This window comes from Chiroxiphia lanceolata, chromosome 3, assembly GCF_009829145.1.
Source record: "Chiroxiphia lanceolata isolate bChiLan1 chromosome 3, bChiLan1.pri, whole genome shotgun sequence".
Taxonomy (NCBI): Eukaryota; Metazoa; Chordata; class Aves; order Passeriformes; family Pipridae; genus Chiroxiphia; species Chiroxiphia lanceolata.
In genome coordinates this window covers 83,370,867-83,387,291 of record NC_045639.1, presented here as the reverse complement: position 1 = coordinate 83,387,291, position 16,425 = coordinate 83,370,867, and positions in this window count along the sequence as shown.

Here is a 16,425-nt window from a genome sequence, read left to right as displayed (position 1 = left end):
CATTAACAGATGAAATTATGCTTATCTTTCCATGGTTTGCCTGTTTTCAGTTTCCGTTACTAATGTGTTCCAGGGCCTACTGAGTATGAAGCAATAGTGAAACCATTTCTGGTAACACAATCATGATGCCATACTATGTTTTATCATTATTTTCCCTAGCAAATCCTCCTTACATTTTCCCAGTTATTAAAGGTTTTTACTAACTAACAGAGAAAAAGAAATTCTTAACAGAGAACTGTTTGTTTATTTTGGCCCAGACTGCTTCAGAGCAGACTTCCAAATGCATATTATTCCAAATAGGAATAGATGCATGTAATGTTGATAACAAATCCTAACTAGGCTTTATTTGCCTAGAAAAGAAGAAGACATTTTCCACTGCTTCTCTTAAAAATATTTTCTATTGTTCAGCATATACTTCTGGTTTTGCATATATATTTGATTTTGTTGATATATTGGCTAGCTACTCTAAAACTCTGATAATGTGCTTGGAAATTTAAGGACAAACATGTTGTTCCAGCCAAAACTTTTCTTATAGGTACAGTCTATAAAACCAAAAGTCTCTGATGCACAACATCAAATCAGTCCCTAACAGGAGAGTGGATATGCATACCACACACGACCCACGGTTGCCTGGCATTCCTTCATTCCTAAGCCACGTCACCCTGCAATAAGGGATGTGGGAGCAGGATGCATCCCTCATTTTCCCTGATTGCCTCCCCTTAGCCTTAGAGGGAGGAGATAGGATTTCTGTTTCTGTGTGCCAGATTTACAAGCTCAGTATGTATGGGGATAACGTATGCAATCAGAGCCTGCCATTATCTTCTCAGATAATGAGAAGATAACATGGGTAGTGTGTAAATGCTTGCTATGTAAGCTGCAGAATATACTGCAAAGACATGGCCAGGACAGAACCCAGGTACTTCCCTACACATTGACATTTTCACTTCACCCTGCACATTTTTCCATCATCCTGCAGTCACCAGGCACCATGCTAGGAGCAGGTCAATGGGATTCCTTGCAGCAACTGTAAAATCACATGCTTTATGATTACCTTGTCAGTAAGAGAGTTAAGTTTCTGTTTCCCAAAAGGCAAACATCATACTTCTTTAACAATGTGACAATATATACCTTTGCTGATACTTCTTATATCCCTGGAGGTGTTCAAGACCAGGTTGGATGGGGTTCTGAGAAACCTGGTCTAGTGGAAGGTGTCCCTGCCCATGGCAGGGAGTTGGAATTAGATGATCTTCCAAGTCCTCGTCCAAGCCAAACCATTATATTATTCTGTGATTCTATGATACGTACACATACTCATGTTGAGTAGCACTTGAGAATGATGGAATAGGAGTCTCAGCACTTCACTTTCTATGTGTTCATTTGATGGGCAAATAACATGTGTTTGAGTACCACCGATGACCTTATTGACTCTTGGAAAGTCCTATTCCAGACAGCTGCTATTTCAGGGATATTTGAAGAATTTTCCCATAACCAGAAGTATAATTTCAAGGCCTGACTTTGTATGTGTGGCATCTGACCCCAAGGGAAATGGAGCACACCACATTAGTAGATCCTCATGATCAGAAAGGAAAAACAAAAGTCAGAGAGTCTGCAAAAACTTACCTCCCAGACTTCATGGTGGTACATTTTTATAGAGAAGTTTCCCTGCCCTGGAACTAAGTTTCTCACTTCCTATGCAAATTAGTTATCATGAACAGTTTGTTTTTCCAGACTTTTCTGGAAATGGTTCAGAGGGGTTTGGGGGAATCTTTGGTGGTCTTAATCCCCGCGTTGCGTTGGCCTTTGGTCAACAGTCCATGCCTGCTTCTTGACCTCATTCCTGTGCTTCTGTTGGACTGTGTTGTGCTTAACTCCAAGAGACAGAAGAAGGATGTTTGTCCCAGAAAAGTGCTGCCCTACCTCCGTATGGCCCCTTGTCCAGCCACATCCCATTCTTTCTCACAGAATGTTCTTATCAACAACCCTTGGCTCGCTCCATAGCTATCTGGCTATCAGTATTTGAGACATACACATTAGCCCCTTATCTTCTTAGGCTTTTAGAGTATAGTGCTACTCTAACAAAGTCATTAAAAAAAGAACAGGAGTGAAACATGTGGCAGTAGAGCTGCACCTGGATGCAAATAAGAAGACAAATGCGGGTAAGGAAATGGATGGATGTTTCTGTTTAGGAAAAATTATAAGAAGTCAGAGAGAATAAGAGTATAATTTTATAATGTGGACTTGGGAAGGAATTCTCTCAAAGAGGATGAGATTGTTTGAGAAGACATATGAATATAGTACTTCCAAAATAATGCCAAGTGATAGAGGCCTCAGATATGTGTGTCATGGAAAGCTGATGAGAATTCAGTGTGGAAAAAGGAAAAAAAGATGAACTAATGGTGAAGTTATTGGACCAGGCCTCAGGCTTCCATGTGTTATTATAGGCATCTATATATTTTTTACCTTAAGGAAAAGGTATGCTTATTATACTTCCATTACGATGACTTTGAGAATCTTGTTAAATCACCAAAACATTTGCTTATGGGGGTCTCATTGATGTTGAGTCTCTTCAGCATTATTCAGCTGTGACAGGAGCTCGGCCTTTTTGAACTGTTCCACCATCAGAGAGGAAGTGCACAGGTAAATCTAATTGTAGCTTCTCTTATGAGTGCACTACAACCACCTTTCTTAGAAGTATGTTAAAAAGGGACCATAGGTGAATATTCAGTTTATTCCTTTGGAACTGTTCTGGAGTTCTGGAATTCTACAGTTCTGTAATGTAGCTTACTTTCTTCTTTCTTATTGCTTCTTATGAAAAAAATTTTGATAAATATGTTATTCCACAAAAAGCTGTGTAAGTCTTGCAACAATTATGTATTTTCTGTTCAACAGAAAGGTCATATCTGAGAGAACTACCTCTCAGAAGTCTCATTTTAAAGCTATCTTTAGCAAATTCACCATTTAAACAGATGGATCAGAGAAGACATGGGACTAAGATGCATAGTGGTGAAAATGGGTTGTGATGCAAAAAAGAGTTCCCCAAAATATTCGTGTCATATGAGTTACACCTCCTATACAGCAATGCAACCCAGTCACTCAGCATATGGCAAGTCATTTAGGAAGCAAAATGTAACTAATAAACAGGACAATGCATTTTATAGTTCTGGGAAGTTTATTTACAACAAAATCAATCCCATAGTCAATGTTACATTTTTTAAAATGTAGAGCAATGTACATACACAAATAATTATTCCATGATGATAAAAAATGGATGTAATTTTATGGTAACTTCATTTGTACAAAAATTATATTGAAACACTGATGAGTAGGAGTTTCAAAATGTTCAGTGTTTAGTGGGATCTCTTCTCCTTCTGATGAAATGAACTCATGTTTTACTAGATTGATTTTTCTGATCTATCTTTCATGCACGACATGTTTTTAGTTCCCATCTAATCGTGCTGTTCGTGCCTTGACAGCAACCAGAGATAATACCTCCGCCTGACTGGTATTCTTCAGATATACAGCATCAACCATGCCCATCAGCACAGATAGTACTTTTTGAAGTCTGACATTGGTTTTGGCCTCAAACTCACTGTCAGGACCTTTGTAATTAATTATTTCATAGTTTTAAGTCAGACAGGACTGTGAAATTTACATCTGTGCTGATATATCACCACTAATGCATTTCATTGTATCACCTTTGCATTGAGACAAATAAACTTTTGACAAAAACATTCTTTCAGAGTAAATTTGATTCAAAGATGATTATTCACAAATCCTTTTGAAAGCTTTACTTCAGTGCTGTGCTTTGTCTCCAGTTCCATCTTCCAGACACTAGTTCCTTGGAACTTTTTCCCACTAGAGACCACTGTAACAGCCACTTTTTGCTCCCAGTAACAATAGAATCAGCAACCAAGTTATCTCTCAAACATATTTTTTCCCCTCTTTAAATAACTAAAAAGGAATTTCGTTCAGGTGTGAGGTATTTTTGTGACTTTTTTTAAAATTAAAGACTCATTTTTTGAGATGAGGATTCTTTGCTCTTGACTAATATGAGACTCAACAGCACCATGTGAAAGTAAAATCATGTCTGAGCTCCTACTCACTAACCACCTGATTTTTATACATGAGAATTGAATAATTTGCTTTTGCAATACCATAATAGTTTTAAGTTTGCTGTCCTGAAAATCCATATAAATCTCAGAGTTTTCCAAGATACATCAAGGTTCTGTAGCAAAGAAGACTTTCTCTTGGTGGAGAAGGATCCTGTTAGGGACTATTTAGATAAACTGGAGAGATACATTGGACCTGATGGGATGCACCCACAAATACTGGCCAATGTCATTGCAAAGACACTCTATTATCTTTGGAAGGTAATGGCAATGGAGCAGGTAACTGAGGACTGTAAGCAAGCCAATGTCAATCCAATCTTCAAAAGGGTTGTGATCCTGCTTTTTCCTTGTTCCTTGGGTCTGGAACTTCATCATCCCGTGGATGCTGCAGCCAAGCCTGCCCTCAACCTTCCCTTGTTTGTAACTATCAGATCCAGCAGAGCATGTCCCTTCATTGGCTCTTTGACCAACTGTGCCAGGAAATTGAAATCAGTGCACTCCAGAAATCTCCCGGATTGCCTTCTCCCTCCAGGAGGTATTGTGATGGTTCAAGAACAGAACAGCAAGTTCAACAACAGATGGACAGCAGTAATCTAGAGATGTGAAGTTCCCATATGTCAGCTACTCATCAGCATCTCCCTATGTGTCTACTCTCACCTTGTGGTAAAAGTGAGCTCACTAAGAAGTGATCTATTTACCATGTTCTTTGGAGATTAAACCAGACAGTAATGCATGGTAACACAGGCAATTATGCTAAATTCAGACCCTACTTTAACCCACAGTAACTAGCTGATACATTCATCTCTTCAATTTACCTTTGTGGTATTAATATGTGACCACATATGGATTCTTATCAAAAGACATGCAAGATAAAGACTAGGGCAAACCCAAATCCGATGTTATTAGTTGCCCTGCCAGTCTTCTGGACAGCTAGTATAAAGCATTGTGGTATTTTTAGACATGGGAATTCAGATTCCAATTAAAAATCGACATGGAGTATAATGTTTCATATGTGAGAAAATTTTGCTATGTCTGTCTAATGTTGAGTGAGAACTAGGCACATTTTTTTAAGGTGGTTTGTGGGTTTTTTGGTGAAGAAATGCAAGAAATCAGGAACTCAGATGCCATGCACTTTCCTTTGTATCACTCATTGGTAGGTCAGATTAATTGCTAATTCTAACATATCCCAGTCACTTCCTCTGCACACTTTTCCTCTAGCTCAGTCCTTGGTCTCTGCTGCTACCTTGTTGAACACTCAGGCCATCTTCAATGGGTTCAGTACTTTCTAAACATCCACTGGGATTAAAGATATTAATAGCTTAAAGTTTCCAACATAATTCTTCAAACACTGTTAAACTTGAAGGGTTCCTGACTGGATTCTCTATTTGGAAGACAGCCCTTGCATTGCTTCTTGGCTTTATGGGATCTTCCTTTTTGACAATCAAGATATTTCATTTCATCATAATTAAATTCCCTTCTTGCTACTGCAGTCGGGAACAAGCTTTTCAAACTAGTTTTCATGCACAGTCTACATAAACATACAATGGGGTACCACATAGCTACAGCAGCATAAGCAACCTCTTCAGTAAGAGTGAGGCTAGAGTGCCAATGTCCTACCAAGTGATTACTGTAGTCAATAATCAAGTTTAGGCCCACACAGGTAGGGTCTAAATGTGACTGTACTCCAGTTTGAAGAGTTTAGTATCAGCTGTGTTGAGACAATGGTCTTAAGGTCCGTAAGTGCCTATGGTCTTAAAGTGCCATAATTTTGATTTTCATTCTAAGGGCATAAAGTAATAAGCTGGACAACTGTTTCTCCACTAGACAGCATCAGAAATGTGCAGTGCCATGATGATGCCCCTTCCATCACTCTTGCATTTTTCTCCCTGGGGACAAATCCTTGTAATGCACTCTAAGTATGGAATAACTGTTTATTCACGTCTTTGCTTTTAAAAATAAGTTTTGGTTTGTCTTGTCTTACCTCTGGGTATTTATTTCATGCACAATGAAAACAAGTGTTGCTGCAAGATTACCACAATTAGGTCAGCCCTTGCACTGAGCCCGGGGTTACCTTGGCAAGTAACCACGGGAAACCTCTTGGTAGCATAATCCACTGCCTCCACTGGCCTGTCCACATGTTCACCCACAAAAGGGGTGGACAGCAGCACTGGTAAATACCACTGTGTGGGCTGTCCTCTGGCTAGATCAGTTAACCACAGCGCTGACAATCATAACATCAGCAGTAGTCAGGGTTATACAGTGCATACAAAATACACTGGTTACTGGCCCACACTGTACTGCCATGTCTTGACTGCTATGTTACCTCTGCTTACTGGACTAAACCTAACTCCTACATGTCTATTCATGCTGCTCACACACACAGTGGAAAGCAGGGTGGACAAAGCCTTCTAATAGTTTGTTGGGTTTTTTTATCAGTATTGTGTGTCTGGACATTTGCTAATTGATAATTTCAACTCTCATACCTTTGATTAAATCACTCTTGGTGGTTGGTTCCTTTGTGCTGTTAATCTACGGGTTAATTTTTGAGTAACCTCCTTCCTGAAGAAACCTTGGGAGGAGGTATTGCTGCAGTGAATTAACAAAAGCACTGTCTGCTACTGAAACCATGGTTCCTTTCCTAATTTTCTGCTTCATCCCATCAATTAGAGAAGTGCACAGCTCAGCCTGCAAGATCTGATTCCCAGGGAAATAACCTGATTTTTCATTATCGACCACCTTTCAAACCTGTGAGGACACAAAAGAGGAACTGGCTCTGTACAAAATTATCATCATCTCTTAAATTAGTCAGATTCTTATGGAGAAAGCAACACCTTCTATCAAGCAGTAGTCTGTACCATGCTATATATTATAGGTATTCCTTAAAGAGATGCTATTTGGGTACCAGAAGTAACAGTGACAGCATGGAGAGCCATGTAGGATAGTGCGTGGCTTCTCAGCGCAACAGTTCTCAGTGTGGGAGCCCATGTTGTTCTCTGTTCCTGCTCTTGGACTGCTTTCAATAACCAGGTTAGCTCATTTAACATGAGTTAAATTAAGAGCTCTAACAAGGATGTCCTGAGGTGGATCTTTTGGCACTCATGCTGGTATTTACGGCTGTGATAAAAATCAGTTACATATTTATTTCTAGTAATAAGATCTTAAAATGTACCTCATGTTTGGCAGGCTTAGATCCGTTTTTTCTCTTCTAAATATCTCCCGAGGCTCCGTCCTGGGTGATCTGCCTAGTAACAACTTTCACTCGCTTTGCTTTGCTGTGTCATCTCGAATCACATTTTCAGCTAAAAAAGTCAGTTCTTTTTGTGGGACAACATCACAATTTTAGCCCTTTTTAATAACTTAGTACTGAGGACTAGACTGGCAGTGCTGCTAAGTCCTTAAGACCATTGCTTTGGAAAGACACCTAGAGACTTGCATTCAGCAGTACATCCTGAGAACTGGACGTCAGATCACAGTCACTTTTCTGTCTGAAAGAGATAATTTAAACAATCAGTGACTGAGTAATATTCTGTGGTAAAACTGTGCTCATAGCAGGAAGCTGCATTGCAAATACCATAAATTGTTGCCTTTAATGATAGCAATTATAAGAAAATTTAATCAAATTCATCATTTCAAAGAAGGGACAGATTGAAGAAAGGGACTGAAATGCGTATCTCCTGGAGCGTCACACAGAAGACCACCCATAGCCCTCTCAAGAGAGGAGGATACCTTCCTGTTCTTTCTCTTACTTAGTGTTCAGTCTCTTCTCCCAATTAACAAGTGATAGGACAATAGGAAACAGTCTCAAGTTGCACCAGAGGAGGTTTATATTGGATACTGAGGAAAATTTCTTTACCAAAAGGGTGGTCAGGCATTGGAACAGACTGCCAGGGAAGTAGTGGTGTCACCATCCCTGGACGTATTTGAAAGGCATGTAGATATGGCACTTAGGGACATGGTTTAATGGTGGACTTGGCAGTGCTGGTAATGGTTGGACTCAATGACCTTAAAGGTCTTTTCCAACCTAAACAATTTACGATTCTATGACTTTTTCCTTCAGCTTCAATTTTGATTTCCTTCATGCTTTACAGAAACAACATTTCAATCAATTTTGAGTCTGTTCTAAAACTTCAGTTTGCTTCTCTTTTGCTGAAGTTTAAGATCTGTTTTTTAATTCCATCAATGGAAACAATTCCTCATATTTCAAATCATACCATTCTTCACTGTTTGCATGGTCTCATGAAAATAAAAAAGCTCTTTACTTCTGTATACTGGAAGGTATCCCAAAATCAGCCAAAGAAACATTCACTTCCCTTAAACACTTATCTTCAATTGACCAAAGTTTTCTTTTTTCATTAAAAAGAAAAGAAGCCTTAATTTAAAACCTATCACATTTTAAAAACTTGCAGAGCAAATATTAGTGATTTTCTTGAAAAATTAAAAATCAAACCACAAAATTCAGCTCCAGGGAATTACTGACTCTTTTGAAGAAAATAAATTGAGGGAAATAGTTTCATAGCAGAGACAATGAAAGAAAAGAGTTTCTACACTGTGCCTTTTGTGGAGAGTGTTGATGATATTATTTGTCTGTATTGGTGATTAAAAAACTATCTATGTAACTTCAGTCTAAGTAGTATCCACAAGCAGGTATTTTTCTAAGACTGCAACAGATGGGTTGTATCTCGGGTTCTATCTTTCTCCCTGGCAAAGTCTGATTAATCCCTATTTCCTATATGATCGGAAACAACAGGCTTGTCTTTCTCAACACTACTGATGGATAGTAATTACAATGTACATCCAAAGAGTGCTCAAGACAATTAACAACATGATGCAACACAAAGTTGACCTATCTGTATCGTACTAGAATCTGTTGCTACTGCATGTAATTTTAAATATCAGTCCATCTGAATGTTATGGTAGGATACATTCTTACTTCTTGTCTGGCTTCATAAATAAAATTAATTGAATTTTGTCCCTATGCAATTTTTTACTAACTGCCTACATTTTTAAATGTTTTTCTAAACTCTTTCCAATTCGTAAATAAGTTTGTGATAACATAATAACTTTGTGATGAGGTGGTGATCAGGAGCTGCCATATGCTTTTGATGCAATCTGTCCAAGGCTGCAAAGAACAAGAAGATCAGAAAATCTGAATCTGATCTCTCTGCTAATTCTGGCAGCAAAGATATTTGAAATCATGTCCCTGCCATCCTGGCTGAAATGTCAGGCTTCTTCATTAGCAGATCATTAATTTCTTGTATCATTGTGGTTTGTGCATGCTCAGAGTTCATCTAACATAGGAAAATCTCCTGGTGAAATAAGCAGATGAATGCTTTGTGTCATTGGAGTCTTCCACTAATGCTGAGTGTGAGACAAATGTCAAATGCTGCATGTTATTATAATCTGAGTTGTTTTCTCATTATTATCACCAAAACAGTGAAAACTGTCAAGGTGGAAAATAATTTACCCATTTCCAGGGATAGGAGATGATTTTGAGAGTAATTGGCCTTGAATGTTTTGATCATGCTTCTGAGAAAAGGGGTGAATCAGTCTGAAATACTTCATCCCACGGCCTCAGATCACTTTCCCTGTAGCAAAGTGCATCAAAAAGAACATGTATTTGAGGTGCATTACCTCAGTGGAGCATCCTGCTTTCACTGGGATTAAAGAAGTGCACTGCTTTCTTTATCTGCATTATGAAAGCGATGACCACCAACAAAAGAGGGAGAAATCAGGTAAGGGACGAAAAGCAAGATTCGTGAGAACTCTGTTAGAGTTCAATTGCTTAAAATGGCAATTGCTTTGGGGGACAGTTATGACATATTAAGCCCTTGTGTAACATCACCTGTACTTCCCTTGCAGCCTTACTGATTGCCCACTTAGTTCTTTTTGAATGCTTACAGGTTTTTTTTTTTTTTTATAATTTTGTTTTCTGTTCTGGTTTTATTATTTTTCTAAGGTTGTTTTATTTTACTTATATTCCAACTCCTCCCATTCACTTACCAATTTCACTACTATTTTATTTACTTCCGTCTTAAGGTCATTAATGAAGATAGGTCAGAAGTGCAATCTCTGTGGCATAATGATACATTGTTTGGATGCATTGATAATTCAGAGGGTGGAGTATTAATGATTGGATACTTAAATAAATTTTGAACCCTACTTTGTCTAGTCATGAGGTGACACTTTGTTCCAGTACAAATATATTATTATTATTATATATGCAATAATAACAGTAACTGAATTTACATATTTATAATACTGTCTTTCACATGAGGAACTGCAATAATTAGAAATCCATTATTACCATCACTTTTCATGGATAAAGAAGAAGAAAAAAAAGCAGAGCTCTAAACCCTAGCTACATGTCAGTAACACAGTGGAAGACATAAAGAAAACACAAGCCTTTTCCCTACTAGCTTTTTGTCAGTTGAAAAGGAATGCTAGGAAAAGAAGCAGCTGGCAAGTAACAGGTGGTATAGAAATAGGGTCATAATTACCCCTGAGGGGCAGAGCAAATATTCCTCTATGTTGGATTTGTTGTCTGAAAACTCTGTTTAAGCTTGTTGGACCTTGATTGTGCCTTCTTGGATGTAGTTATCCTCGAAGACTTTCCAGTTCTCTAATTCTCTAATTCTACTCTTTTTCCCAGTAGATGATTTTGGGAAAATCAACCCTTCTGTTGTTGTTGGTTTTGTTTATTTGTTTTAGAATTTTTTTCTGTTACTAAATATCACAGTAACATTAGCTTATGAAGCTGCATATGAAACTAGTCTGATAAGAAATGACTTCTTGGCTAAATATTTAGAAGTCGCTTCATGTCCTTCTGGATAAGAGTATCATTTAGGTTACCCAAATCTAGATCTTGACATCACTTTTTCAGGACAAAATTTACAATTATATGCAGTATCTTTTCTTGCTTTCACTGGTTGTGGTACAGTAGTTACCAAAGGAGACTTTTAACAGTTTCAGTGATCTCAGGAGTTAACAAAGTCTGTGGAGCACCATGACCAACATTTTATAGATCTCCCAGCCTTCTAAAGACCCCACACAGTCACATGGACTCAGGAATTAGCAGATACATTTTCTCTGTTTTCTCTGTAGGGTCCTACGATCTGGCAATAAACAAAAGTGGTTTGGTAATAGTCTTTTTTTTTAGATGCTGAAACAAGAAGTGTCTGATATCATAACATGTAGGTCATATTACAGCTATAATGTTGATTGCTGTTTAGGTGTCTATTACAGCTCTTTTGAAAGGTACATGTTAAAATGACTGATACACATTATTGCGTTATGGCCACCTGCTCACTGAAACACTCTAATAATGCAGTGAACAATGGTAATATGTTGTAATAATAACTTTAAGCCCTGATCTGGTATTGCAAACAAATGCATCTTTCACTCATGCACATACTTAAATTTACTACTTCGAGCTGCCCAAACTACTTTTACTCGGTCTTTCTGATATTTTAAGCATTTTCTCCAAAACCTAACAATAGCAAAGTCTCAATTCAGTCATTTATGAGGAATGATGTTAAGAATAGATGTTGAACAAACTCAAGTCTCGGATTTCTTAAACTGGATGGCATTCACAGGTTATATCCCCCTGACCACACCCCTTATTTTCATTAAAAAGTAAATTGCAGGGCTTTCTAAGGGAGAGGCAAAAATAGGTTCAAGTTTCTCTGGCCGCACTTCAGCTAATCACATAGAAACCACATGCAGTCTAAAGGCTGGGCAGAGGAACTCTGTGCACTTTCCAGGCAGGTGTCAGAGGACTTTCCCAGTACAATTGTGTCTTTTCTGAACTGGACTCCTTCCATGTCCAGCTGGACTAGAATGTGGGTAGAAAAGATTGCAACTTGTGACTACCTGATAATTGGCCTAAACTGACTGCTTCTGCCAAAGCTTTAATCACAGAAGTAGTAGTCAGCATTATTGACAGTTTTAGAAGTCAAAAGTCTGATTTAAAGTTTCACTAAGGAACTGAGTACCAGCCAGTGTAGCAAGTTTAAAAGGTTTTATTAATAGTTAAGACATACTATCTAACATTTTTAGAAATATTCAAGAATGCACTAATATAAAGTGTAGTGCAGTAGATATGGGAACTATACTATGCTTAGCTGCATAAAATAGACTCACAAAAGGAAATTTCTGACAGATATATATAAAAAATATGTTGTCTTCTGTTCTTTTTGCATGGACATCCAACAGAGCCTACGGAGCCAGCATGACCCAAAGCTGTGAACCTGCACAAGTGCCTTTTTACAATTTCTCAACTCTGTTCTTTTCTAGTTATTTCCAGCCCACATAAATTTGTAACTCAGTTTGGTCATATACGAAATAAGCTGCTGAACAACACCAGCTGGATCTGATGAAATCAATGTGTACAGCTGGGTATTATCCTCCTACTGGAGGTACCACAACTCTCATATCATCACGGATTTCCTGTGTGGCCTCCTACATATATTGTACTGGCCAGATAACAGAAACAAAGCACAGGGGAACTCCAGCTGAAAAGTTGTCCATGGCAGATTAGTAATTATCCAGTATGCAGATGAGCAATCATCTACTGTTTGTTGTACTCTGTGCCAATCTGTAGAAGCTGACACTATAATACGTCTACAATTATCACTGCCTGAAGTGGCTATATCTAATAATATGCTTTTCCTCAAAGATTAGTGCAGCTATTGAGTACCAAGGAAATCCTCAAATGAGAAAATTCGTAGTGCGCTTGAATTGCTATTGAGATCTCTGGGGTTGATCAACAGATGTGTTTTGGGCATCCTGTACGATGTAAGGTATGCCACTTGCTTTCCCGCAACTTAGTTTTACAATATAAGACGTGAATAATACTTCTCAGCCTTACATATGTGCCAAATACAAAATTCTCAGATACTTTCAAGGCATTCTGATGAGATGGCGATGCACAGGAAAGCATCCGAAAATGAACAGGCACTGATAGGATGAAAATGGATGTCTGGACTGCATTAGCAGTTCATCATTGAGATGTACAGGCTGCCTTGTTACTTCCAAGGGGTGTAAGTTAAAAACCTGGAAAGCAGGTGTTCAGCTGAATTAAAGCCATCTAGTTTGTAACTTAAATGAAATACAGATCACTCAGTGAAAAAGTGTATCCATGAAAGCAGGAATCTAGTAACAAATTTGGTTAGGAGATACAGCAGAGGACAGAATGAGGACAAACAGTATTGCCTGTGGAATGAAGCAGTTTAGAAAGAATTCATTTTACCTTATTTAATTGAGTGCAAGCTACACATTTAGACTAAGATGGCTGTAGACATTCTCTCAATAGTCAGCTGAAAGGAAGAAAGATACCTCCAGAGAGTCTCTCATCTCATCTGCAGTTTGAAAGGTTGCAGGGTTAGACAGTCTCCCCTGTGCTGGCTGCAAAGGGAACACGGATCACTAGCTTTGCCTGGTTATCCACCTTTCAGATAGTTCAGAGGAAAAATTAACCCTACCCTACTTTTTTTCTTAAGTAAATAGCTAGAAGCCTAATGCTAACAGTTATCTTTTAATAATGAACAATCAGACATCGCACCACTACATGAGTGAAGATGTGTCTTTATTATGAAAGAATATATACATATATATATATATAATACCTATAAAAAAGAAGTATAACTAACCCTATCTTTTCAATTTTTGTAGAAGTAAGGAGGGGGGTCAGCAGAATGGCTACCTTGGACATCCAAAAGGCAGACTTCGGCCTGTTCAGGAGCCTGGTTGATGGGTTTGGGAGCAATCCTGAGGGCAAAGGAGTCCAGGAAAGTTGGACATTCTTCAAGCAGGAACAAATAGGAGCAGGCCATCTCCATGTGCTGAAAGATGAGCCAGCAGGGAAGTCTGGCCAGGCCGAACAGAGACCTTTGGCTGGAAATTAGGGTAAAAAAGAGAGTGTATCACCTTTGGAAGAAGGGGCAGGCAGTTTTGGAAGACTACAGAGATGTCATGAGGTTATGCAGGGAGAAAATTAGAAGCCCAAAGCCCAACTAGAACTTAATATGGTTATTGACATAAAAGACAATAAAAATGCTTCCATAAATTCATCAACAAAAGGAGAGTTGAGGAAAATCTCACAGAATCTCACAGAATAGGTAAGGCTGGAAGAGACCACAGTAGATCATCTGGATCAGCCTCCCTGCTCAAGCAGGGTTGTCATAGAGCACATTGCACTGGATTGCATCCAGACTGTTCCTGAATATCGTCACTGAGGGAGACTCCACAACCTCTCTGGGCAATCTGTTCCAGTGGTAGTCACCCGCACAGAAGTTCTTCCTCATATTCTCCATTCTTTACTGGATGAGGTGGGAACATAGCGACAATGGATAAAGAAAAGGCTGAGGTACTTAATGCCTCCTTTGCTTCAGTCTTCAATAGTAAAACCAGTTGTTCTCCAGGTACCCAGCCCCCCAAGCTAGAGCACAGCGACCAGGAGCAGAATGAAGCCCCCATAATCCAAGGGAAAACAGCAACTGCTACACCAATTAGACATGCACAAGTCTATGGGGCTGGATGGGATCCACATGAGAATACTGAGGGAGCTGGCAGAGGTGCTCACCAAGCCACTTTCCATAATTTCAATTATTTATCATCATGTATTGTAGGTGTTCTGGAGCTCTGCCCTGTTCCAGTGCAGCCTGGATCAGTCCATGGCAGATGACAGGGCTGTGTTTCCACTCCTGGGGCAGTCGATTCCAGGTGTACTGGACGCCCCTGCAAATGAAAATTAACTGTGTCCTGCACTCTGCTGACAGGGGACTGAGAAAAATGCATTAGTTGTGACATACCCGTTGGCTGCCTTGGACTCCAGTTCGTATTGAAGTTCCAACATGTCCATTATAGCAGCACTCAGTGGTGGTATGACTTCATTCAGGCCATAATAGCCTATTGTTAGTCTCCATTCTCTGTTAGACTTTCACACTGGCCATATGGGGCTATTAAAGGGTGAGTCCTGCTGATCACTCCTTGGCTCTCCAGCTGACAAATCAGCTTATGGATGGGAATCAGGGAGTCTCAGTGCAATATTGCTGCAGATACACTGCAATGGTACTGATCAGCACTTGCTGTTCTTCAGCCTTCAGCAACACCACAACAGAAGGGTCCTCTAAGAGACCCAGCAAGGTAGACAGCTGCTTCCTTACCCTGTAACTCTAGACCACTGAACCCATTATCCCAGCATCAGAGCAGCCAGGTGACAATGTGCTCATCTGGATGACGGCTGAAATCTTTTCACACATCACTCAGGGATAGGGATCAAGTGGTTACCTCTCATTCTTCCGTTTCATCGTGTTCTTGTAACTCTGCTTTGTCCTTCTTTACTAAGTGAGCTTTCATGTTCCTTTCTTCTTGTGTATAGGGGTAGCTGATACCAGCACGGGTTGGTTCTTGGGTTCAACTGCAGCGGCAGTCACGGGGTTGGATTGGCTGCAGTGTCTGTCATTGGGGTTGGGGTTATGATGGTGCCTGCTATTTTGTTTTCTGATCCAGAGACTTTCTCTTCCCCTGAAGGGTACTGAATAGGGATGAACAGGGCTTGGTAGGCATGGGCCCTCCAAGGAAAGGTAAAAGGTTATAATTATTAATAGCTTCCAATAGATGGCTCTCAAAGTACAGTGATGACAGCAATGCTGAGAACAAATACCAGATTAGTTTCACAACCAGCAATTCTATCATATCATAAGCCAGCATTACAGAGTACAGCAACATGATAATCATAGCCTGGTTCCTATGGGTGATATACTGCAAGTAAAGTATTACAAAATGCAACTTTGAGAACAAGCACACCAACTTTGAGAGCAAATAAATCAATATTGTGATCAGAGACTACTAAACTAACATAACAAATGCTTATAATGAAATTATTCTAATGCATTCTAGTCAGATTTGTCATTATCTCAAGACATCATGCCTCATGTTGGGAGCCAAAAAGAACTGTTAAGGACAGTCAGGGTTTAACCCTGGATAGCAACCAAGCACCTCACAGCTGTTGCTCATCACCACCCCCCACCCCAGCCTCAGTGGTACGAGTAGGAGAACTGGGGAAAAAAAAATAAAACCTATGGGTTGGGATAAGAGTAGTTTATTAATTAAAATATAATAAAATAATAATAATAATTGTAATAAAAAAAGAGAGATAACAATAAAATAGAGAGAAATAAAACCTAAGAGAACCAATTGATGCAAAATATAGTTGCTCACCACCTGCTGACCAATGCCCATCCCATCCCTGAGCACCGATCCAGCCCTCCCAGCCAACTCCTCCCACTTTATATACTGGGCATGATGCTCTCAGGTA